The 25,678-nt window shown below is 46.2% G+C and overlaps 1 protein-coding gene across 1 annotated transcript in view; it reads left to right on the forward strand.

The window, feature by feature from the left end:
* Window positions 1-13,906: 13,906 nt before the first annotated feature.
* The window catches only part of drpr (multiple EGF like domains draper), a 169,738-nt gene continuing 157,966 nt past the window's right edge, over window positions 13,907-25,678 (forward strand). The window contains exon 1 of the mRNA XM_065449797.2: window positions 13,907-13,983. The gene's annotated coding sequence lies outside the window, so the exon portion shown is untranslated. The remainder of the gene's footprint in view (window positions 13,984-25,678) is intronic.

A 25,678-nucleotide genomic window follows, 5' to 3' on the forward strand; every position in this document is an offset into this window, starting at 1 on the left:
TTGGGCTTGGCGTGGCGTATCACGGTTGGAATAGTAATGAATTCTTCCTCACCGTTTTGATCGTGTGGTTCCATGGCTGCCTCGTCGTCCATGACGCTTCAGGCGTCGACGTGCCTAGCCGCCGGCGAGGCTCCGGCGGTTAGGGTTAGCGACTCCTTTACACGTCGCCTTCGGAGGAGCAGCCGTAGAGCTTCGAAAAACCATTCAACTCACCCCAAATTGCGTCCTGGGGTGCCGGTCCACTACGCGTTGCTTTGTGCCGAAAATGGCACCAATGCTGTTGATATTTCTGGTGTTTCAGGTGATTTCAACGGAGCCGTTCCGTCGCGCGTCTTATCGCCTCGACCCGGCGTTCCCCCGCCCATAACGAGGAGGTCGGGGCTTTAAAATGAAATCCAGTGGCAAAAAGAAAAAAAAAAGCAAAGTAAAAATCAAAGGATAAATGCAATACAGAAACGAAAACACGAAACTTAAGCAAAAAAATGGACGAAAGTTCGAAAATAATAAGGAAATAACAAGATTAAACAAATATTGCTATACATTTTTAATGGGGCCGGTAACTGTTATGATGATGACGACGATGATGACGATAATTCTGATAAAGGAGAAGGAGAAGCTTTATCTTATGAATAAGTAACCGTTTCAGCACCCAATTCTTGGCCAATCCCCCAGTGTGGATATGATAATCCAACATAGCGCTAGGTTCAAAATTTGAAAGTAGTTCATTGCGCAAAGTGAATCTCGTAGTAGCACTTACTATTACTTTTTATTCCTTTTTCGGTACTGAATTCTGCGAAGAGGGTTCGAATTTCACTTCGACACAAATGATAACTAACCTCGTAGTTGGAACGTTCTCATCATTACATTGGATTGGCGTCTATTCTCTAAGTGTATACGTGCGCCTTCATAAGAAAAATTTAGACGTAATTAAAAAAAAAGCAAACCTGCGGCGTCTTGCACGAACATTTAATAAAGAAAAAAACGAAAATAATAACCAATTTAAGAACGCGTTCTTGTGCGGACTAGGCGTTGTCTGTGGAACATTTAACAGCGCGCTTTAACGCGATAGCGGTGTCTCAGAAAATCCGGCGCCGGCGTCCCGCCTCGGCGTTGGACGTCGCTTCGGCAAAAGTAATTTCGAACCAAATTCCGAACCACGCATACCCAACCATTCACTACCACCAAGGTTGCTCACGCCTTGTCTTTCATTCTTTACAAAGTTATGCCTCAGAATTTTGAGAACGGCAGCCCACAAAGAAATGTAATGACAAAAAAAAAATGGCTGTGGCTTAGCTAAGGTTAAGCCCAGGATGCGAAGCATACTAGCCTTTATTTTAGTTGTTGAACCACTGTTTAGCCTGGTGAACTGCTGTTGCTTGGCTATATTTGGTTCGGCTAGACGAAGAAACAACTCATGCAGGCGAGCGCACGAGCTGAGACCCGGCTATGTAGCTACGCGGCCGCAAGCGAGCGCACTAGTTGAGCCTCCGCTTTTGCAGCTGTTATGACGTCATATGGTACTACGTGGCCGCGCGCGGCGCAGCAAGGAAGAGCGTGGTTGTGCGGCTAGTACGCTTCGCATAAAAACAACACCGACAGCGCATGTCCTTTATGTTAGCTATTCTCAGATTGAAATATTAAACGTGCGAAACAATAACAGAAGTTCTACCCACGCAAGAGGCCGCGTTTCTACCAGAAAGCTCGCCTTCGGGCGTAGCGTTCCCAGCCAGCGTTTCCCGGTAAACGCTACAGTTACATAAGCTGCAGTTTCCGGGAAGCGTGAAAAGCATTAAGGGGGTCTTTGAACGGCTATCGCGTTGCGCTCTTAAAGGCGAAGCTTAAGCGCCTTCCATCTTTTTAAATTTGCTATTATTTTCGTTATTAAATGTTCGTGCAAGCCGCCCCTGTGGTTTCCCGAATTAATTGCGAGACCCGAGAGCAATGCGCGCTTATCTCGTCGAACAGCGATCGCAGGCCCTTGTGTGTCGCGAACGCAGCTTGGCGCCGACAGCGCAACGTCACGTCGACGGCGCGACGCGCACCTGTCCAAGGCTTGACGCTCGCGGAGCTGCGACGCGCGGCCGCCTTTGTGCTCGCTTTGAAACGCCAGCCGCGTTTCCGCGAAACGAGCGCGCCCGACGTCAATGGAATACGGCTCCACGCGAGAGGAGCGTCTTGTTTTCCCTAGAAAAGGAAGGACGCGTTGACTCATGCCACCATCGTCGTTTACGGATCGCTATAAACTGCCGCACTAACCAAATTTTTTTTTCTTTATTGAGGGCTGCTCGCAATCTGTTCAGTATATCAATCCGACTTTTCACGCACGCACTTTTTAGAAGCGCGAGCCGTTCTAAAAACGGAGCTTCACTTGACGGACGTTCGTGCGCGCTCGCTTCAAATTGCATCGAAAGTTTGAGCACTGATTTAGGCGCTCGTGCGTCAGTGATGTCTGTTTCTCTGCCTTTGCTGACGCGTGACGCGGTTGTTTTGTGCTATATATAGAAACCGCTGACCGAGAAATAGCACGTGCTGTTGACCTGGCTGTGCAGACAGTACGTTGGTGTCCGAGATTCGCTGTGAGTATCGCTTGGCCATTGTCTGGGGAAAATGTATCGTAACCGGAACGAGGGTGTTAGAAATGCAACCGTCCTCCACGGTGTGCTCGCTGCGAATAGTAATTCATAGTGGAAACGAAGATATCTGTTGCCTGTCTTTTAATGTAGTTGTATAGTCAGCGCTATTCTTTGTATACACTAAGACCTAAAAAAAAGTAAGCCTCTGAGTGGTTATTCTCCGATTCCCCAGCCTATCAAATGAAGAGTGGGAAACAGGTGTGGATGGAGATTTCTCCCGGCGTATCTCCCGTTATTGCCTAAATTTTTTATATCCCTTTGTATTACTATATACCAATTGTTTTTCTTCGTGCGTGATACATAAGACACCAAGGCGCTAAGGATCGAGTCAATTCCTGGAATTGTACGAAATGCTTGCAACTACACAAATTATGCGCGTTAAGTCTGCACGTTTGGCACAATAAATCTGCACGTTTGGCACAATAAAGCACCATACTCTACTGAATGTTTAAAGAAGAAGGCGATCCTAAATTGAGCCGACTGTAATGCGAGCACGCATGATCACTCGTAACTATACGCCAGTTGGCATAAGAAAGTCACATTTTGTATCAGCGAAGAGACCCGTACTGCCGCGCCACGTTAATTTATAAGAATAATTCAGCTGCTTCCACTTTGAAAGGAAACTGTTTGCTGGACTTGTAACATACCCTAGTGACGGTATGCAAGAGACATTGAGACCGAGCAGTTGCCGGCCTCGAGTGCTATATAGCTGAACCTATGCCTGTATAACTACGATCCACAGCCACCACCTCATCAGCTAAGGGGGAGCGCTGAGAGCCCCACGCAACAGCAAGCCCAATAGTTGCTACACGTTACCTCGAAAGTCCAAACATAGTGTCAGGATCGGCTCGGTGGAGCACCCGGGCCGTGCCAGCAGCTTGATCAGCTGGCGTGGTCACGAAGTGCATCAGCATAGATAGCCATGGAAAGGCGAGCTCCGAAGCACATTCAGGATTTGGGTGTGGCTGTGACCGAAAACCAGTGCTTGTTTCACGAAGTTCTGAAAGTTCAAAGAGCGGCATCGAACGCTGCACGCATTCACCTGAGACGTAGCCGCTTTGCATAGCGAACGTTCCATATGGGTGTCTCCTGATTGGTTGCTACCGCGCGCCACTGTGCGAGAAGTGGCGAGCTGAAGCCTAGATTAGTCAAATGGGCCACAGAAGGAGAAAGAGGTGTGAAAAAGAAAGCGCGGGTATAGCGTTCACAAGCGAAGAAAGCAAGCATCACCATCTGCTAATCAATCACGAATGTTTCCAGGCCTTGGGAAGCGAAGATGCCTCGGAAGGCACAGGCAGTGCTCGCAGCATTTTCCTCCCTAGAAGACACGAGGAATGTCTAGAGCCTGCAGTCTGGATTGCAAATGAGAGCTCTGCCATCTCCGAAGTGGGAGTGCAGGTCAATTTTCAATCTAAGCTTGTATTGCCGCACTCGGGTCGTCATCGGTGTTGGTGTTGCCGTACGAAAAAAACCCAAGCTGCACGAAAACAGAAATTTCTTGTCCGGCTGCGGATTCGAACCACCGACCTCTGGTTGCGAGACTATCACGCTAAACGATTCAGACACTGCCGGTTCATCATACGCGGCCTTTAAAGCGTGGTTTTATATGCATGAAGAGGTAGACGTAGCACAAGGCGCGGGCCAATCACAGACGCGTGTCGCGTGTCGCGCGCTCGGCTGAACAACAGGCGGCGTTTGATGAACGCCGCCGGGAACTGGCTCAAGAAAGGGATCGTCGTCGGCGTGCCGACCTCACCGTGAGGGCGGAGCGTGAAGCCGAGTCATTACGATAACGATGAGACGTGGATCCTGAGCTTCGCTTGCATCCCCCTTCACATTATAGTGCAATGGCGGTCAACGTTTTTTTTTATACAGCGCTCTGTGTGTTAGTTTGAAAATGCTTCCACATGGAAAATGTATCGATTTTGTCTATATTCTCTGTGGCAGTTCGGGGGTAGCAGATTTCGCGCACTCACATCCCGTAATAGGTGCTACTTTGCTCTTCTAAATTGCCTTCTATTTGCGAAATACAGAGCAGCGGCTGAAAGTCGACTAGTATTTCTTGTCACGGTTACTTGTTACACAAGACCCCCATTTTTTCACACGCCGCTCCACCACATCGAGAGCATCGTAGTGCAGGCCTACACATTTAACTAGTCACGTGTTCAAAGCGTCGAATGTTAGCGTGTGCTGCCTTGGAAACTTTGCCCCACGCGATTTCTTGGGCAAAGCATCGCATGCTATCGTGTATAGCTTCTGTGGCAGACACACTAAGATCGTCTTCAAAATGGATTTTAATGTACATACTCTACCTTTACAAGCTAATTTAATGTTTGAAGTTTGTGTTTCTTTAACTTCCCAGTTCAAGAGAGACAGAAAAGAAGCAGAAGGTGAGCCAGGTGAATGTTCCAGCGGAACACATTTTCAAGTTTAGCTCGAGTGTACAAGCCGATGATCTCTCCAGAAAACCCCCATCCATGGCTGAGACTGTAACGGTTCCCCGGGGGACGCCCCCCTTCCCGTACTGTCTCTCTCCGTACAATCCGTCTCATCAATTCCGTGCACTGCAGTGAACGCTGCTGCTCATATCAGCCAATAATAAACGGCAGAGCGGGCTACGTGTTCCAGATAAAAGTGAACGGCCCGCCCGCTGTGCGTTACTGAACCTTCCGTCCGGCGGCTCGTGGTGGGCAATCAGAACTGGACAATGTAACCTACCGAGTCTATATGCTGGTTGTCAAACGCAACCGTTTGCCTTTTGCTGTGCTGCACAAGCTCGGTGAGATGGTACTGTGTATACAATATCCGGAAGTCAAAATACCGCCACAGTATCCACAGCACGCTTGCGGAAAGTTGTCGTCATGTCCTCGCCCTCTCGATGCTTTCCGCGTGGCCGCCATTGCGGAAGGAAACGACCATAATGTCGCTCGAGAACAGCCCTATTTTTCCGGAGAGACCAAAATAAAAATAATCGTAATTACATTCCAGCCGAGCTGCCTTTATTCCCCCCCCCTCCTCGTATAGTGCTTTTAATGGTTTTACTTTTGGTTTGTTTTTGCATCTTTTTTTTAAATGCTGATGAAAGGTTGGAATGTGCTCGATGTCCCTTGAGTGTGCAGCACTAAAGTTTATGAGCGGAAGCTCCACGAAACGACACAATTTGTAATTGTAAGTTTTATTTATTTATTTATTTATTTATTTACTTATTTATTTACTCGTTCGTTCGTTCATCACGCCTTGACTGCTCCAGGTACCAACAAGCGAGGATGTTTTAAATTCATAACAACAATGCAGAGCACACGCAGAGGACCAAAGAAGGTTAGGCGTAAATTGTTTAGTCTATAGTTAGAGCTAAGGTCATGTTATAATCGCGCCACTGCAGATGAATAATGAGACATGGATAATTATTTTTTATGGAAACGGGAAGACAAGGCCCTACACATCACAAACAAGTTGTAAGGGGTGCGTTTGTTCTCTTCTCCATCTTTTCTTTCGTTCGTTCTTTCCTTTTTCGAAAGCCAGCGAATATGTTTATTCGAAAGGGAGAGAGAGTTTTAATCGCTGGGAATACAACAGATACCACAAAACACTGCCTGAATTCATGCACAAACACGTTTTGGAGCACACATATAATACACACCCAACAATAGTAGCCTAAGGCAAGTCTTAATCGCAATAAAGAAAATTGTCTTGCCTTGTCATAAAAATAACCTTGTAGTATAAGTCTGCCCATCCCTCACGCGATTTGTTCGAAATTTAGAAGTCTTACGCTCCAGGAGAACCGCTAGCAGATGATCATGCTAGATTTGCGACAGACGATTTCTTAAATATCACAAAAAATGGTGCCTTGACAGTTTTATCTTTATTTCACCTTTTTATCTTGTTCATTTGCACATATAATTTCTTTTTCACGTCGAATACAAAATCAGGGCTTCCCAGAAAGCCTTCCCACAGGGCTCGAGACGGATTGACAAGCGCGCCGGGACGCTCGCTTTTCGTCTGTGTCAAACAGGCGGAGTTTCCGTGAATGCGACAAGTGGCGCATTGCATCGCATTCCTGGCTCATCGAAGGCGTGCAAACGGCGATAAATGCGCTAGGAAGGCGAAACGCATTGATGCGACAGAAGAGGGTAGTTAGAGACGGCGTAAGTCGTCTCGCGCGGTGCCTGCAAACCCTGGCGTGTCGCATTGAGTGAGCGAGAGACAACTGTCGCCGTGTGGCTCACCTCCACTCACCGGGGGAATGCAAATCGCCCGAAGTAGGTTCCGGCTTGCTTCGCACGAGGGCGCACGCGCCACGTGTAAACACGGTCGCGCAGCAATTGCCACAATGCGCTTATGAGAATGCGACGCACTATTGTCGCATTCATGTAAGCGTAGCTACAAACGGAACTGTCGTCAGCGTATAGGTTTAGCGCAGAGCGCCTGGTAGTGCCACGTCGAAGAGGAAACGGACATCGAATGAGGCACCATTGCCGCTGCGTTGCGAAAAGCGACAGTGTAAAACCCTACCCCGAGGGCTGCGCGTCGCTTCGCTTTGTTCTCCCTCCGTGACAAGAGAGGGTGCGGGCCTCCGCCTGTCAGGGTCTTCAGGATGCGTGCTCGGCTCAGCGCTTTCGGACAGACCAGGAACGCTTCGTGCTGTGCACGCCTCCTTTTATTTTAATTTTGTTTGCCTCTCACTTCCTACTACTTGTTTTAATTATTCTTAGTGAGTTAGCATTAGGAGTGTCAAAGAGAAAAAAGCGCACGCGTGTGAAGTGCTGGAAGCTGGTCACATGGTAGAGGTAGAGAGGGGACGGGAAAGCTTAGAAGAACGTGTATGTATGTATGTATGTATTTATGTATGTATGTATGTATGTATGTATGTATGTATGTATGTATGTATGTATGTATGTATATACACCCATGCACTTATATATATATATATATATATATATATATATATATATATATATATATATATATATATATATACATATATATATATATATAGAGAGAGAGAGAGAGAGGCAGAGGATGCATGAAGGAGCGCCCATATATATATATATATATATATATATATATATATATATATATATATATATATATATATATATATATATATATATATATATATATATATATATATAGTCATATAATGAGAAGCCAACAAACACTGACACCAAGTACAACATAGGGGAAATTGCATGTGCCTAATAAATGAAATAAAGTAATGATAAATTAATGGAAATAAAAGTGGATGAAAAAACAACTTTGCCGCAGGTGGCAACCCAGGGTTCTACTAGTACACATAAATACCCAAGAAAGTGGATGGGGAAACGCCGCCGCGGTAGCTCAATTGGTAGAGCATCGCACGCGACATGCGAAGGCTGTGGGTTCGGTTCCCACCTGCGGCAAAGTTGTTTTTTCATCCACTTTAATTTCCATTAATTTATCATTACTTTATTTCATTTATTAGGCACATGCAATTTCCCCTATGTTGTACTTGGTGTCAGTGTTTGTTGGCTTCTCACTATATGACTAATAAATATCGGGCCCCTCGGTTAACCCCCTTTTTTCTCGTTTATATATATATATATATATATATATATGGGCTTTCCTTCATGCATCCTCTGCAGCTTACCATAGATTGCTCATCTGCACTAAGAATTGCTTTTAAAAAATTCCGCCGGTCATCGTCCCTCATTTTTGCTTGATGACGCTAGTCGCGACACTGAAAGAGAGGGAAAAAGAGGGGGGGGGGTGCCAGGGAGGGTGGTTGCTACTGAGGTTGCCAGCGATGCGCGCGCTGGTGGGTAGGGTGGTGTTGCAACTTATGCGGACCTTGTGCACGATATTGCGGCTACTCAGCGTGTGGGTCCTTTACGAATCGCAGCACTTCACTGTTGTTGGGACTTGGGAGAAGACGCTCCCGGATGGGTCACAAACGCTGAGAAAATCGTCCCTATGTGATTTCCTGGCATTAACCTGCCTAAGTGGCTTTCTTTATGGGACATGCCAGCACCTGTTCTGTTCACCAGACAACATGAGGTGGAGCGTTAAGATGAGGAAGCAATTACTGAGCCCGAGGGTTTGCTTGTAGGAACATTCCACTTTGCTAGGCTGCTGCGTGGCACATTCTCGATTGTACTGTAGTGTAGTAGTCGCCATATTCAGGTCCTGCAAGTTGCCTCACTTGGTGCAGCTTGTCTCGTCAATGTAGTAACTGGTTACATTCCCTTGCTACCTGAAAGAAGTAAGTGAATTACAGCGAGTGTTACCGAGTAAACAAAGTAATCGTTAAATTACGAACATATCACATAATGTAATTGATTACAAGTAATTCATTACATGTCATTTGTTACGTACAAGTATGATCTAAATCATGGATCCAGGAACTCAGAAGTGAGACGTAATGCTCACGCATTTCCCAATCGCCACTGAATATTGTCGGCATTGCATATCCAAACATTTCGGGCTACGCTGTCTACTGTGCGCACATTTATTTTTGTTTTTCTGTTCTTCATTTATAGTTTATTTCTTTTACAGACACGTTGTGTGACTGTATAAGTGCTAGAAATCGTAATACGAATTTCTCCCGGTGTCCTAAGAGGGCCAAATGTTTCAGCGAGTTTAAATTAGGACAGAGTTAACTTCAGACATTTGACCAAGCTAACCTCGGTGCACGTCCGAAAAGAACATGGAGCGCCAGGATCGAATTACCAAGTCGTTTCGCTCAACGGCTACCGATTACTACTCAATGACTCGTCACTATTATATGCAAATAATTTCAGTGAGGATCCTAAGATAGACGGCGTCAACATTTAATCTATCAGCATGTACGTCAAACGAATAGGGAGAAAGACATTAACATGGTATAAATCGTGTGATAAAAGAAAACTGGACGGATACGTGCTTAACCTACTGCAAAGAAAAAAAATCATATCTATTTATTTATTTATTTATTTATTTATTTATTTATTTATTTATTTATTTGGTAGTAATACTGACAGCATTTCAGCCTGCCCTTCCAGCACATTTGATTGCCAAGTGAACAACAATAATTGGTATATGAGGAAATACTAAAATTAAAAGAACGCACGTATACACACACGCGATCACGACATTTAATATCTCTAATGGTTCTACAAATGTCGCGTTATACCTTGCCGGACGTTCAAGAAAGTCGTATCCATCCATTCATCTACAAATGTATAGAGGACGCGTCAAGACACCTGGTGCAATGTGTACGTCAAAGTACAACCGAAAAACGAACAAGTAATTGGAGAAAACTACCGAATATACAAACAAAAACAAACGAAAATAATCAATTACAAACTCAGGGGAAGAGCTAAGACAATTTCGATGAAGAATGAAATGGACAGCTCAACGTGATATATATATATATATATATATATATATATATATATATATATATATATATACTTCCTGTGACCAATGTTGCAGAAAGAGCAGCCGCTTCCAGAACGCTGTCTCATCGATTTCATTCATTGTTATCGCACCTTCTTTCTATTCTTTTTCTTCATTGCAGCGCCCTCTAACCTTCATTTCGATGCGCTGCCAGGACTGAGCGTATAGGGCAAGGATTTTTTTTTTTTTTTGTCGTTGTTGGAATTATCCTCAAGCGCCGTTCTTTTCACCTCCCCTCACTGCAGCTTTCTAGCAGAAGCGAAGCGAACGAACTTTGATTTGCTCCGGGCCACCCTATCTCCCGTCTGGTCCCTTATTATGCGTCCGTGCCTTTATCTCTTCTTTGACATGTAAAAGGGTCGATTTCGCTTTCTTTTTTTTTTGCATTATCTAGAGGCAATATTGAGAAGCCATATTTGAAATGAATCCGCGTCGCCGGACCTGTCGATTCCTTTGCTTTCTGCGTCGACGGCTGATATATTCGGCAGTTGTGTCTTTCGCGCTGCCCCCTTTCGAACGTCGTCGACACGTACGAATGCTTTTTTTCTAACCCCTTTGCTTTGTCTTATACATAGTATATCGTTACGCTTCCTCCCTTTGATTCTTGGTCGCAAAAGAATGGGTGTTCGCGTAGTTTGGAACGGGTGTCGTCTTGCCAGGTCGTCACTGGCTGGATATTCGATCTCGGCGTTTGCGCTGTGCGGATGAAACGCTTGACGAGGTAACATAAGAGCCGCGACGTCCTGTAGTGACGTGGCCCATTTGGGAAGATAACACTCGCTTTTGATGGAGCGCGTATAACGCGTGCATCGAAGACGCTCTATAGATGTACGCAAGTCATTGGGGGGCCGCGGCTAGCTTGAAAGGAGGGTAAAACGTACATTTTCGAAGTGCCATCTCATCGTCCTGTGCGCCAGTTTTCTTTTACGGTGAAGCTGTTTATGCGGACCCCGTGCCGTCGTTGTCGGACTTCGCTAAAGAGGGGCCACGTGACCTAGCTCCAGAGGAAAAGATGAGCTCAACAGGAAGAAAGGGGTTGGAGTGACCCCTTTCCCCCTGTGAGAATGCTATCTTATGCGCGAATCTTATACGGTTGTCAAACGGTGCAGTTTCGGCGATCGAACCAGATCGGCATCGAATTTATCGACGATTGATTACACCCTGCCGCGAAAGAAACAAATGTTATGCTTGCGGTTTGCGGCCACCGAACAGTGCCTGCGACGATTGAAAGGCGATACTAGGAGTGCGTGGCTGCCGGCACGTCTTGCTGGCGCAAGAACTGCCGGAAGCCACGTCAATCGTAAAACTGTAACACTCGGTGTAACTAAAACAGCTTCGCTGTTCGATCATCTTCATGGACTTGAAGGGGTGGTAATTTTTCTTATTTGCTTTTCTGTTTCACGGAGAGTCGACGTAAAAAATGAGACCATTGTTCTGGCGCGTTAGATGTACAGTGCGCTCAACTGTTAAAGAGAACACGTCAGTGTAGAGCACGTGAGTGTAAAGCAATTCTCGCCTCTGGCAAGGGCGAAATGAACCGGCTTTGCCATAGATCACTTCTGGTTGGTGGTCCTCACACTTTTTTACACACTTGTGCAGTACATTGTGACCCTATAGCTTCGGCCGACACTTGTGGCTAGCGCAGCAGCGAAGTGAGAGTGGCACATGAGAATTCCATTTAAGAATAGACCCCACTGTACATCGATTAAAACAATGTTGGGTTTCACGTGTCGAAACCACGATATGATTAGGAGGCGAGTCCTACGTAGCATATGCACTAGTTCGTGTATCCTTGTCTGTATTCGATGTCTAATGGCAGCAAACAGAAATCGAGGCGGGATAAACGCAAAGGTGTGTCCCAATGCCTAGGCGGCAATTGGCGTCGTTCCTCGAGTGCAGGCTGGATGGCACCACACAGTGGCGTAGCCAGAATTTTTTTTTTTTTTTATGCGAAGCATATTACGAGAGCTCAACCCAGCTCCTCAGGCGCGGCGGTGTCGCCTTCAATACCACGTGACACCGTGACGTCGCGACAGAGGAGAAACGGGGCTCCAACTCGCGCCGTCGCTCGCGGCGTCGCGGCGGTATATAAGCAGCTGCGCTTGCCTCTGCTAGACACTCACGAGGTGAGATGCCTCCTGGAGACAGAGCTGCTCGTTGGAATGAGAAGCGAAGGTTGCGGCGTGCTACAGAGACTGATTTTCTAGGTGGCTTTGGCTCAACTCTTGCAAGATGGGCTGGGTGGGAATCGAACCAGGGTCTCCGGAGTGTGAGACGGAGACGCTACCACTGAGCCACGAGTACGATGCTTCAAAGCGGTACAAAAGCGCCTCTAGTGAATGCGGTGTTGCCTTAGAAACGAGCTGTTTCTAAGGCTCAGGCGTGCGTCGCTTGCTCAGGCGCACATTTCGTTGCCGCGCCGAACGCTGCGTTGCTCGACGCTCACCGCGTCCAATTCGGGGCGCGTAGTCGCTGCGCCGTAGCCCATTGTCTTACACCCCTTGGCGGGTCGACGGGAACGCTGTCGCGTTCCACTCTTGAAGGCGAAGCAGAGTAACGCATGAGTTGTTTCTTCGTCTAGCCGAAACAAATATAGCCAAGCAACAGCAGTTCACCAGGCTAAACAGTGGTTCAACAACTAAAATAAAGGCTAGTATGCTTCGCATCCTGGGCTTATAACCTTAGCTAAGCCACAGCCATTTTTTTTCGGTGTGGGGAGGGCGAGAAGAAAGGGAGGGGGCTGCGTCTGGTGTGCACCCCCCGCATTCCCCTCTTCCTCTCCCCCCCCCCCCCCACCTCGTGGCTGCGCTATACTGTTGCCACAATACCGCTCTGTAGCAAACGCGAAGGTTTTATCGAGGCGCGTAGCATCCGCACTTTGCTACCGCAAGTTCGACAACGTAGTCCTTCCTACCTGACCTAGCCATGTACAGTCAACCACAAAAGTTTATGTTCCGTGGGGTTTGACAAGAATGTGAATATCTGCACAGCCTCGGAACGCAGCATGTACTGGTTCCACATGCGAAGACCATGAACGTTGTACGGTTTTCCTGGCTACGGTTCGGCAAAACAAACTCCTCAAAAATTCAACCTGTTATATGATAACGCGTCTCATGAAATTTGCGGCTGAATGTACATGCTTCAATGGCACCGTGTGAAAGGGGGATCGAAAATCTTCATCGCAAGCCATTTACGTCGCAGCTTTTTGTAAAGAGCATTTACAGTTAGAGCTGGTTCTAAAAATGATGTTTATGCTCTAAAGTTGGTTTGATATGTCAGTGAACGAGAAGCACAGAAACCGAGTGGCCCAATTTTTGTTAGTCACAACCGTATGAAGCGAAAAGATAACGAAACGAAGCTTATCATTCCTGCATTGGAATTAATGACAACAACAAATCTTTTCCTTGACTTCATGATCTCTTAGCTGATAATTCGATATACCCAAATTTGCTTATAACGAACTTAAGCGAAGTTTTATGGTGCTTTGCCATGTACGGATCTGTTACCTTCTTTGGTTAAAAGAAACAAGGAAGCAACCCATTTATTGAAAACAGAACTATGCGTAATAGAATACAATCCTGCGTGTACCTGGGCATAACAAAAAAAAGTTCTCTACGCTGCTTTTGTACGCTGAGTGAGTTACCTACTTGAGTATTGGTGAGTAAGTTTCACGTGTTCGTTATAGAAAATAACTCGCTTTATCTGGGCTTATTATGTTCAGGCTCTACTGTAGTTATCTTTTTATCTTTATCGTTGTTATTAGTTTATTTTACTTTCTCTCTCTTTAATGTCGCTTTCTTTGTCCACTGACCAATGGTGTCTCGTCCTCTCATGTTTCAGCCACTCATCGCGGAAGGCAGAGGGCGCGGACAAGCTTCCGACGAGCAGCCAACGTGTGACACTGTATGCCAGATCCCTGCCACTGCGTCAGGAGTGGGTGAGCTCACTGTACCCTGCAGTTTGCAAAATTTGGAAAATTCTAATTTAGTTGCAATTTCGTTTTTTTTTTTGCGCACGATGAAAATGTTGTGCGAAGAATGCCTCAGATCCCGAGAACATGTCTAGGAGTCAAGAAGTGAAAGCGCGATAGAATCTTTTAGTAGATGCTTATTTTTTTTCTTAATCACACAGTTTGCCATACGGCACATTATTGTTAAATAAATGCATGCAGTGTGTCCTCGTGTAGAATCTGCATAGGAGGACCGCGGAAATGTATTATCCATAATTAACTGTTCGCAGTCTGTGCGGTTGGTCTGTCCGTATCCCGATATCTGGCGTTTTTTTTTTTTCTTGTGGCCTTTATCTGTGAACACAGCTACATCAGATCAATATCATTAGTAAAGTCTGCCTACAAATAAAAATATTACGATGCATGATAGGTAAGTCATCGCGCACACTTGTCAGGACTTGAATGTCGCGTGCACGAAGTGACGCGTCTGCGCAGAAAGCAAGCGTGCCACAGCGTCTTCTGGTAATTTCTTGCCCATTCTTTATGCGGACGTCAGCGTGCCAGTACGTCCGGCGTTAGTGCCGCGCCAGTGCAGGCCTCGTGCACTAGCACTTAACTATCTCGACACTTGTTACGTGCTGAAACACTTACGAAGCGTAAAGCTACGCACTTCTTGGATGTCTAGCGTGTCAGGTATTAGCGGAACTCTCGGCGTCTCCTCCGTTGTACTGTACGAGGTCGCGGGATCGAATCCCGCGGCCACGGCGGCCGCATTTCAATGGGGACGAAATGCGAAAACACCCGTGTACTTAGATTTAGATGCACGTTAAAGAACCCCAGGTGGTCGAAACTTCCGGAGTCCTCCACTACGGCGTGCCTCATATTCAGAAGGTGGTTTTGGCACGTAAAACCCCATAACTATTTTCCGTTGTACTGAATGAATCTTTTCTACTTAGTTACGCGAACTCTGCGTATTCATGTTCGCGAAAATAGCGTCGACGGTAGTGTGCAGGTGTATGTGACAGTGATGAAGCGTGGCACATGCATACCCACAGTGGAGGACAGTGGACAACGAGACGCGTTTGGAGGCAAGCAAGCTTCAAAACATTACCTCGACATCACTTACGCACAATGTCTTTTTGTATCCATTCATAGCAGAAAGTACAAATGTCCTGCTCCAGGTAAATACTTACCTTGCGTTTGGAGATTTTAGCTTAAAGGATATGAAAGAAGCGTTAACAACATTCCGGCAAAATTTTTTTATGTTATGGTTGCCCTTAATACTAATTAGATATGTGGACTAGATCTGAACACTAACCAGAGCAAGCATGGAGGCTATTCAAGACAGCGTATGTTAGCAGTGCTTAAGCATTCAGCTTCGCTGACCCTAGTAGTCCTAGTGAAAAAGTGTTCTATCACATCATCATTGTGTATAACCATTGTGCACACTGTATATATTGAAAATCATTTTGTACATGTGGCATTTAGTTTATGCGTAACTGTGCCTTTCCGTGGGTACACGTGTTTATATGTTGGTGCGTGAGGACTCGGACACTACTCGCGTTGACAACGCGCTGTGTTTCGTGTGTTACATGTTATCGTCCGCGTGGAATTGTGCCGTGATTATGACTCAGTGTTCGTATCGTCTCTTGTCGAAATAAACTTTTTCTAAACACGTGGACGGCTTCCGGTGTTGCCCACTAAATTAAACCGCTAAACTAAACGGGCGGAAAAGGAGGAGTGCGTTAAAGGAGTACTGACACAAAAAAAATCCATGTTGTTTTTTCTGCTTTAATAAGTAGTTAATGACCCAGTAATCACGGCACGAGGCCTCATTTACTTCAGAGCGCGACAGGTAATTATCTGCAGTCTTTTTTGTAGCGACCAGTCCCAGTTTCGGTTTCAGAGAGCAACGAAACGGTTCACCGGGTGTGTAAACAAAGTGGTCACGTGCTCGCAAAAAGCCATGACGTATGCTCTGCCGCGCAGCCAGCGTGCGGCGCACCGGCACGCGAGCTTCGTGTTGCTAGTCGTCTGCTACGCCTGCACGTGGTTTGCCATGTCCTCGCCATCATCGTCGTCGTCGTCCTCGTTTTCGTCGTCCAGCGGTGACGATTTCCTGCATGTGGGAGTCGCCGCCGTATTAGACGTGGCCAATCACTTTCAATTTGACCCACTGGAGAGCACCGACTCGGATATTGCGGCCGGCGACGGCGAGCACGTGTACAAAGCAGGAGACACACGGTACGATTCGGCGTCCGATCCGACGTGCGGCGCCGCATGCTCCGGCATGCGGCATACGATGATTCGGGACACACGGTGCGTGCATCCGAAAGATTGAGCGGCGCGTAAGCTCCGCCCAGATCCAGCCCTCCAGCTTGACTTGAGAGCCGCGTCGAGAAACGCAATATAAACAACTCTCCACAACACTGCGTCGCTTTACGCGAACACTGCCAATAACGTTATGCCCCTGCGAGTGACAGAACACTTCACGACGGCGCGTCGTCCACTGACGACTCCGCTAATTAGCCAGCGATAGGGCCGGTAGGCCTAGCTAGGCAGACGCCGCGGCTGACGGCGCTTACGATCCAACCCGAGCTCGTCGAAGAGCGCTTATGTTTGCCAAAACAATTAACACTGTACACTTAGGTCGCCCGTAATTAAATACAATTGGTTTACTCGACGCAGTCGTTGCGAAGGGCAAACGTGCAAGCAAAGCGAGCAGTCTCGCTCAGACGGTCGGTGTGTGCTGTCTGCCCGCGAAATGCCCTCGCGTCGCGTCTCCTGATTTCGCCAGTAGCTTAGTCCTAGTGTACTAGGCGTTGCTTTGAATAACAGGCACACGTCGAGATAATTTTACTGAACTGGTAACTATTTCGTGTCGGAAACAAACTGCAGCAGGCAAGGAAAAAAAAAAAACACTGCGAGAAACCGGCCAGCCAGCGCCGCCTCCGTGGAGGGAACGTCACATGCCAGCCGCGCTGTCATTGGCTGCGGCCAGACGACGGTGCGGTTGTCGGACACGTCGGACGATGAAAATCTGCCCGGTTTGTCGCACGCCGGACGTCCGATCCGGCGCTTCGGCACGGCAAAACACCTCGATTCCGGCTGCCGTTCCGGCGCGTCGGACGCCAGATCGGACCGTGTGTCTCCCAGCCGCATGGCAGCCAACGAAAATTCGTGACGTAGCCACATGACGTAGCGTTTTCTTGGCTATTTACAGACCCTGGTGATGTCAATGTCGCGAGGTGCTCTGTTTTACGGTTGGCTGCGCGCACGTACTTTAAAATTGATTTTAAATATGTTCTAAGCGATATTCGCCGCTGATATTTTACACACGATGTGTGTGTGACCCACTAAATCGATCTCACAAGTTATCTCGACTTCAAATTTTTGTGTCAGTACTCCTTTAAAAAATGAGGCCGCAGATTTGCAACACATTTACCCTGCACATAACCACAGTTTCACAAATGCAGTTTCCAGTAAGTTATACGAAGCATTCAAAGCATTTTTCTCGAGGCATTATGCACCATTCTTTTATCTGAAAACATAAAAAGAGATTTTGCGTACATTGAAGCAATTTTAAAACACCATTTTATTCCGGCGTAGCAGACTGATACGCCGCATGACCGGAAGTTTCTTCGAGCCGCACTCTCGCTGCTGTTATAGCGCGTGCGAAAATGACGAAGTTCTGACTGTATAAGTTCTCCCGATGGTAACACTGTATTTCCACGTGGTGGCTTATCGAGCACAACTATATTAAGCAGGCAAAACTAAGATGTCACTCTTCACTGTGGGTAAACCAAGGAGATCAAAAAAATAATTCACTCAAGAACGTAAGACCTGGTGCGAACAACTTCAGTGAGTGGATATATAGTGTAGCAGTATATCCCGCACATACGGCATGGATAAGCATATAGCATGCATATACCTAAATATAAGCGGAGCCCCATGGCGGCGCCAACGGCGAAAATTCGCTCTGAGCGTCCACATAATTCCTATGGTAATAAATGTTTGCAGTTTCTCCAAAAAGCGTCGCAGTTTCGCCCGAAACACGAATCATCGATTGCGATATCAAATTAGTAGACAGTTATGCGAAGTAAGGATAGTTGTTTTATCAGCCGTATAAACTTGGAAAACATTCGCGTATACTAACTGAATTAACAAGCATTGTGTACTTGTTAACGATTCCCATATTCTTTTTGCATTACTGCTGAGTGATATTCGCGTTAGATCGCGGAGTGATCAACACATCGCGACAAGTCGCTAAAGCGCGGCATTCGCGTATCGCTGCAACTACTTAATTTCTTTAAAACGTGGGAGCATGCTGTTTTGTGGCTTAATCGAAAGAAAATAGTGACGATAAAATCGGTGTGATTGTGCCGAACGGAGGCGGGTGGCTATGGTCACCGCCTTCGCTTTCTCATCCTTCGCTGCGCTCGTTCGCTCGGTTACGCCGAGGCACGACGCCGAGGCACGCCTACGCTCAACGCAGTAAGAGCTGGGCTCTAATGTAAACACGTAGGGCATACCAGACGACGCCCGGCGCACTCCACACTATCCGTGGTTCAGGGATTGTCCACCAGGAGGCGACTCTGCTCGATTTCGCGGCCGTTAGCCAGAATAGTGTCCCGACACCGTGCCTGGCGCTGGCTGAGCCCATTGAGTGGGGCGCGATGGTGCGTCGCTTTTTTTTTTGTCGCTTTTGCAGCGAAGCGCTCTGCACGCGTCTGGAGACACTCTAACCCTGGAGGCGAGGGCCGCGCCTTGAGGACCAAGAGCGAAACACAGTTTCTTGTTTCACCGGCACTTCGATGCCAATGGGGTGCTTTATTTAGCGCTACTAGAAAGAAGACGTGCCCGCAACAACAGAGAAAGATTTATCCTTGTGTATGTATTGACTATTGTAATGCGCGCCGGCTCGCTTAAGAGCCACGAAGACGGTGCACGATGCCGGAAGCTTGAGCGCTCGATTCCACAAAAAGTGTAGCGTGGCATCCATTTAGCTTGCGCCGACGACTTGGATGTCTAAACAGGGGTCCCTTCGAGTGTTCTTGCCTTGTAGCACTCCGGCCAACCCTCACTGGTATAGATTTACACAGCACAAAGCAATCTTTATGGACATCTTACAAACTACTGACTTCACGTATACATTCGTTTTTCTCTGTAAATGTACTTAAGCCATAACCTGAGTAAATGTTGACTATTTCGCTTTTCTGCATCTTGTATGTAGCTTCGTAGATGCGCTGGAGCCCGCCCACTCAGAGGCCGTACGAAGACAGAATTTGCACTTTTTTTTTTGCACCAGGGTTGCGCTCGTCTGGTTTGAATTATTTGACGACTGCGACTGGTAGAGAGTGCAGAGGGCTTAAAGTTGGGAATATGTGTCGTACAGCTTTATATGCATAAGTTTACAAAGTGCAACACATATTTACAAATGAGGACATTTGGAAGTTTTTTGGAAGTTTTAACTCTCACTCGCTATATAGAGCAGAATGTACCTATAGCAGCTGACCTTAGACCAAAACCTCGAACAATGGTCCCGCGGGCATCACTTTAAAGCAAGGGGGCGCTAATATTCGAAATTTCAATTATGAATCGAATACAAGTCTTACTATTCGATTCGCATTCAATTCGAGAATTAACCACTCGAAGCGATCAAGTATTTGTTTTGTTGAAATAATATATGAGACTAACAGCAGCTGTCGCAGTCTTCGAGCAGAAAGATCGACGCGACTGCCGCAGGTGAACCATGGTTCTTGCGCAGACCAGTTCTTGAGCGAACACATGGGGAAAACCACTTATGCACAAATCAAAATTACAAAAAAAATGGACCGACAGAGGGAGTAGCGCACTGGTCTAGAAGGTGCATCAACAGGAATAAGGTGCCTCAGAAGGGCTGGGCGGCATTTCAATAAGTGAACCTATCTTTGTCAAACGCCTTTGACAAGATGGGTCAATATATCGAAACGTTGGCCAGCCTTTCTGACGCATTTTAGCCCGGCTTATCTAACCTCTATACCACTTATACACAATATTCTCCAGTCGTTAAATAAGCATTACTCGCCTTAGGCATCTTACAAATATATGTCGTCTTCATTTAGGCAAAGTAATGTGCTATTTGGTCAGTGTCTCCACGGTTGAATTAATTTCACAGTAGTGTAGAGTGTTTTAGTATTGCATTTAGCTACTTCAACAAGCATTAAACAATCTATACTGCGTGCATCTGGCCACGTGACATTCCTTCGTTTCGTTACTGTCGTTGCCATCGCGCACGAGATGCAATTTACTCTTCCTTTGATTCTGATTTACGAGCTTCGCAGTTAACTTCATATCCAGTTTTAAACGGAAGTACATGTACCAAATAACGTCAGTGTGCATTGCTTTTTTGTCCACCAGACAGACTCCACACATAATTAACTTTGTTTAGAAATCGGTATTCGGTATTCGATTTGATATTCGATTCGAAGATATTTTTTCTTGAACATTCCTATTCTATTGGGATTGAAAATATCACTCTTGGAACACCCATTTTTCAACGTGCTGAAGTCCGGCCCACTATTGCGCCACTGCCCAAAGACGATTGGCTTAGTTCGTCACAAGCCCTAATCAGCATGGGTACTGCTACCAACGCTCTCCTTGTTTGAAAGAACTGTTAAGATTTGTGGTTTTGAGAAGAACGACAAGGAGGGGAGAATTATGCTGGCCGTATCGTTACAGTACTCCCGACCACTGATTTTTGAACATCGGTAAGCAGGGATGAGAGGTAATGGGGTAAAAAGTGGACAGCCTCGGTGAATGTAACGTGAGGGGAGCGTGAGAGGGGATACAGAACAGCAAAAAGAAACAGATAGGAGCTGTTTACAATATCCAGAAGAGCTTCGGAAATTTTCGCGCTGTCGTTGCCACGTGACTAAAGTCGACTAAAGGTGAGCCACCTCCGCGGTATAAGGCTCGCGCATTCTTCGAAACCTGATGACGCCAATGGCAACACTTACGGGTTTTCCGCCTGTTGGCGCAAACGCGGCATCGCTAGATGCACGCGCCTGCAGGGGAGAGAGGACAGTGACAATGCGCAGTCGTCGGGAGGTCTTCGCCCGTCCTCCCCACAACCAACCCCCATCGGCGTCGGATTCCCTTTTCGAACGACGTCCGACGCCAAACGCGCCTGCGAAAGTCAGACGCTATCTTGTACACGTTCGAAAAGCCGACGTTCGATTTCTCCTCGCGCGATTGTCCAGGCTGCGCCGACATCGCGGCCTAGGCCAATCTAGTCCAATCGCGTGAGGCGAAATCGAACGCCGGCTTTTCGAACGTGCAGAAGATAGATGCTGAAACGTGTACAAGATAGCGGCCAACGCGGAAGGTCCGACGGCGGTTATCTCCTCGCGCGTACGCACCGGTCGCAGGCGTGCCGTCATGGAGGGGGAGGGGGGAGCACGCGTTCCGACAGAGCTGCTGGGCAGTGGCTTCCGCCGATCACGCATTGCTCTTCGTGCTTAACGCCCGAGGCACCAAGCTTCGCGCAGGTCGCTCCAGATGGGCCGCACAACTCTTGCTTCCAGCTTGTGAATGCTTTCCAAACTGCGTGCACCAGACGCATCCGGCTGCGACTGCATTGTCCACGTGCGAACATGCGGTACAGGCACTTTGTCTACAATAAGACAGCGCCAGAGCTGTATTCGAGAGGGGCTGCAGCAGGGTTATTGTTGGAGGACAAGATGGCGCTCAAAAGGGCGTAAATATTTTAGAGTGCATGTATTCTTTCTTAGTATATGAGTAACGGTAATCTATAAACATTATCACTACACAGTCTGTATGAAGACTTTATGTGAAGATCTCCGCCAACGATTTTTATTGGTTAACTAAAGTGTTGCCGCATTTCTATCTGAACGAAATGCAAAAAAAAAAAAACGCTCACGTGCTTAGATTTCAGCACACGTTAAAGAACGCCAGTTGGTCAAAATTGATCCAGAGTATCCCACTGCGGCGTACTTCGTAATCAGACCGTACTTTTGGCACGTGATACGCCAAACTTCAGTTAGTTAATTATTTAAATAAAATCTTGCTAGAAAAAGTTGTTTGGTAGGGCGGCTGCTCGAGCTTGGGTTTTATTGAATTCTTATGTCATAGAAACTCTATAGAAATTCGAAGAGGTTCCATGGTTCCGACGTAATGTCCATGCAGTTGAAGAAGACAGACACGCGAAACGCAGTTTTGCCAGCGTTTGATGTTGTTACGTCCGCGCTGGTAAAGATTACTTCGTCTCCTCAGCCACGGGACGCCCACCGCATACAGGTTTTGTGGCCGTTTCGTCTGCCAGTGACTCGGGTTTCACGTTGTGGATGAGCGTCCAGTGTGTATGAGAGCGCCGACAACGCTATCGTTCCTTTTACGGTCGGCCATCAAGGCTGTACCGCTGCTATCCAAAGCAGGCAGCCGTAGGACTGCTGGTGGTGGCTATAAAATGGGGAGAGCGCCGAGTGGCAGAGTAAAACAAACAAACGGTGCTCGTTGATTGGCCCTTTCTGTAGCTATACCTGTCTGCGCGTGGAAGGAAATGGAGTTATTCCGGCAGTAACTATTTCCGAGACGCCGTAAAGGCCAGTACAGTGCCCGCGTAACTGTATACACCATCGGGCAACCGGTGCGGTGATTTCTTGGAAGTAGCTCGGCGTCTGTCTCGAGTGGCCTTGTTAATGCCGCACTGCTCGTTGCAGTTCCGTTTTTGGTTAGAGGAATGGGCGGGATATGTATGACGCAAGCTTAAGATATGCAAGGGTACATATATATATACATATATATATATATATATATATATATATATATATATATATGTTTATTCATATAAACGAGAAGAAAGGGGGTTCACCGAGGGACCCGATAATTATTAGTCATATAATGAGAAGCCAACAAACACTGACACCAAGTACAACATAGGGGAAATTGCATGTGCTTAATGAATGAAATAAAGTAATGATAAATTAATGGAAATTAAAGTGGATGAAAAAACAACTTGCCGCAGGTGGGAACCGAACCTACAACCTTCGCATGTCGCGTGCGATGCTCTACCAATTGAGCTACCGCGGCGGCGTTTCCCCATCCACTTTCTTGGGTATTTATGTGTACTAGTAGAGCCCTGGGAGTGTTAGCCAGCGCCCCCACTCACAGACCTTGGCGGCGGACGTGGAACGTCTTTTTTGCCGCAGGCGTCACGAGAACGTGATCTTTTCGGGTGAAGGCAACTGGTCAATAAACCCACATATGCTACCTGAAGGCATCAATGTTGCCGGATTCGAGACCCTCGTTATGTAATAAACGAGAAGAAAGGGGGTTCACCGAGGGACCCGATAATTATTAGTCATATAATGAGAAGCCAACAAACACTGACACCAAGTACAACATAGGGGAAATTGCATGTGCTTAATAAATGAAATAAAGTAATGATAAATTAATGGAAATTAAAGTTCCCACCTGCGGCAAGTTGTTTTTTCATCCACTTTAATTTCCATTAATTTATCATTACTTTATTTCATTTATTAAGCACATGCAATTTCCCCTATGTTGTACTTGGTGTCAGTGTTTGTTGGCTTCTCATTATATGACTATATATATATATATATATAGTCATATATATAGTCATATATATATATATATATATATATATATATATATATATATATATATATATATATATATATATATATATGCTCCGCTGCTCTGCTTAGATGGAAGGTCGCGTGTGACTTTGTAACAGCGTGGACTTCGATGTAACTTGGATTAAGTACGCTCTTGGCCGGAATGACATTCAGACCTAACGGGAATGTTCGACGCCTTGATTTGCATTGAACGGAATTTCCGATTATAGATATCTCAGCCTAGCTTTCTTGTTGTTCGTTTGTTTCGTGGCCTTTCCGCCTTCATGACCTCGTCTGCTAGTTGCTCGCTTTTGCTCTTAGCTGATTTTCGTTTCTTTTTACACAATTCTTAGCCGCTTGGATTTATTACGGATGTGCGTTGGGGGATAGCCGGCATTTTGAGTGGCCTGTATTACTGCGTTCTGCGTGGTCGTCTAATACGAAATATATATATATATATATATATATTCCTGCTCTCTTCCTTCTTTTTTATTTGCGGCTTGAAGTATAGACGACTTTGTATGCGTGATGGCGAGCTCACAAGTGAAGCTTTGTATTTATCTGCGTGATTGTAGCAAATGTATACAAATGTATACAAACGTTAGCGAATGTGCTCAGCGTGCCATGCAACGTCATCTATGTAACTTAAGAAGCTGTCAGGTTTCAGTTTTACTGGCTTGGTTTGAATGATGGTGCGATCCAGGTAACCAACCAGACGAAAAATACTCGAAATGTACTCAAATTCCACCACTCCGGTTGATACCTCCATTTCCCTCACAAGCGATCCCCATGTAGAATGCTAGACATGTTTATAGCAATCACATATACAGCGAGTACTTCGACACGCAACTTTCCTCCAAAGCTCCCTACACGGGTTTCGCAAAAAAAGGGGGGGAAAAAAAAAGAAACGACTTGCTTAGTAGTGCATTCTCTTCACGTAATTAACCGTGATCCATCGTAGACTGCTCATTTCTTTATCTTTTCGAGGGAGAGAGAAAGAGAGAGAGAGAGAAAGCAAGGAGAGGAAAGGCAGGGAGGTCAACCAGACGAGCGTCCAGTTTGCTACCCTGCACTGGGGGTAATGGAAAGGGGAATAGAAAGAGCAAAAAAGGAAGAGAATGAACATGGTGTGCACGGGGGATGAATACTTTTGAAGCCTTCAATAAGATTTCCTCGTTGTCTTTTACTCCTTAAACTATAAGAAAGCTTAATTCAGATTTCAATGCACGCTTGTCGGCGCTGTCCTCTTCCTTCGCACTTTCACATTTTATTTTAACGTCGCCATAAAGATAATTATGTCTTGTTGCGCACGGGACACCGATGGACGGCTTTGGCATGGAGTGCTGCATTAGTAACAGTTCGCTGTATAACTGACAAGAAACTTGGCTTTTTTATTATTGAATTATTTAGTCAATACTTGCAGTCGCTTGATGACAGCCGAAGCAAGGGCGGCACAGCCTGCAATTGTCTCGATGAATGGTCCGAGAAAAAGAACGCAGAAAAAAAATCAATTTCACGACCGAGCGAACGAAATAAATCTTGCAGCAATAATACAAAACGAAAGCTATTGGCACAAAAAGAGATCAAATCACGTTATCCTTGCTAAAGCTAAAGAAACAGCACACAATGAAAGGGAAAAGTACTAAAGAACGAGCGAATAATAGTAATTCGAAGCACAGTAACAGCGCGTTATTAAGGAAAGGACGTGAGCACATAATCAACAGACGCGGACGAATTATAGCAACTTCAGTTGGGGAAAAGAAGGAAGAAACAAAATGATTGTAGTACTTGAAAGAATGGCAATACTAGATCAATTTTCCGGAGTTCCTTCGCGAGAAGAACGTATGCGTTGCTATTCGTTATAAGAAATCTCGAACAGCTTTCACGATGTTTGGTCAGAGCGACAGCTTCATCGCATTTGGAGCCTCATGCACCTCCCGTATATATCGGTTGATTTCGCGTGCACATAGTGTCCGCCTCATTGAGTAGACCAGCTCAAGGTCTAGAACTGTGCTATATCTGCCACAGACGATTGTTAAACGCTG

The sequence above is a fragment of the Dermacentor albipictus genome, chromosome 4, assembly GCF_038994185.2.
Source record: "Dermacentor albipictus isolate Rhodes 1998 colony chromosome 4, USDA_Dalb.pri_finalv2, whole genome shotgun sequence".
Classification (NCBI taxonomy): domain Eukaryota; kingdom Metazoa; phylum Arthropoda; class Arachnida; order Ixodida; family Ixodidae; genus Dermacentor; species Dermacentor albipictus.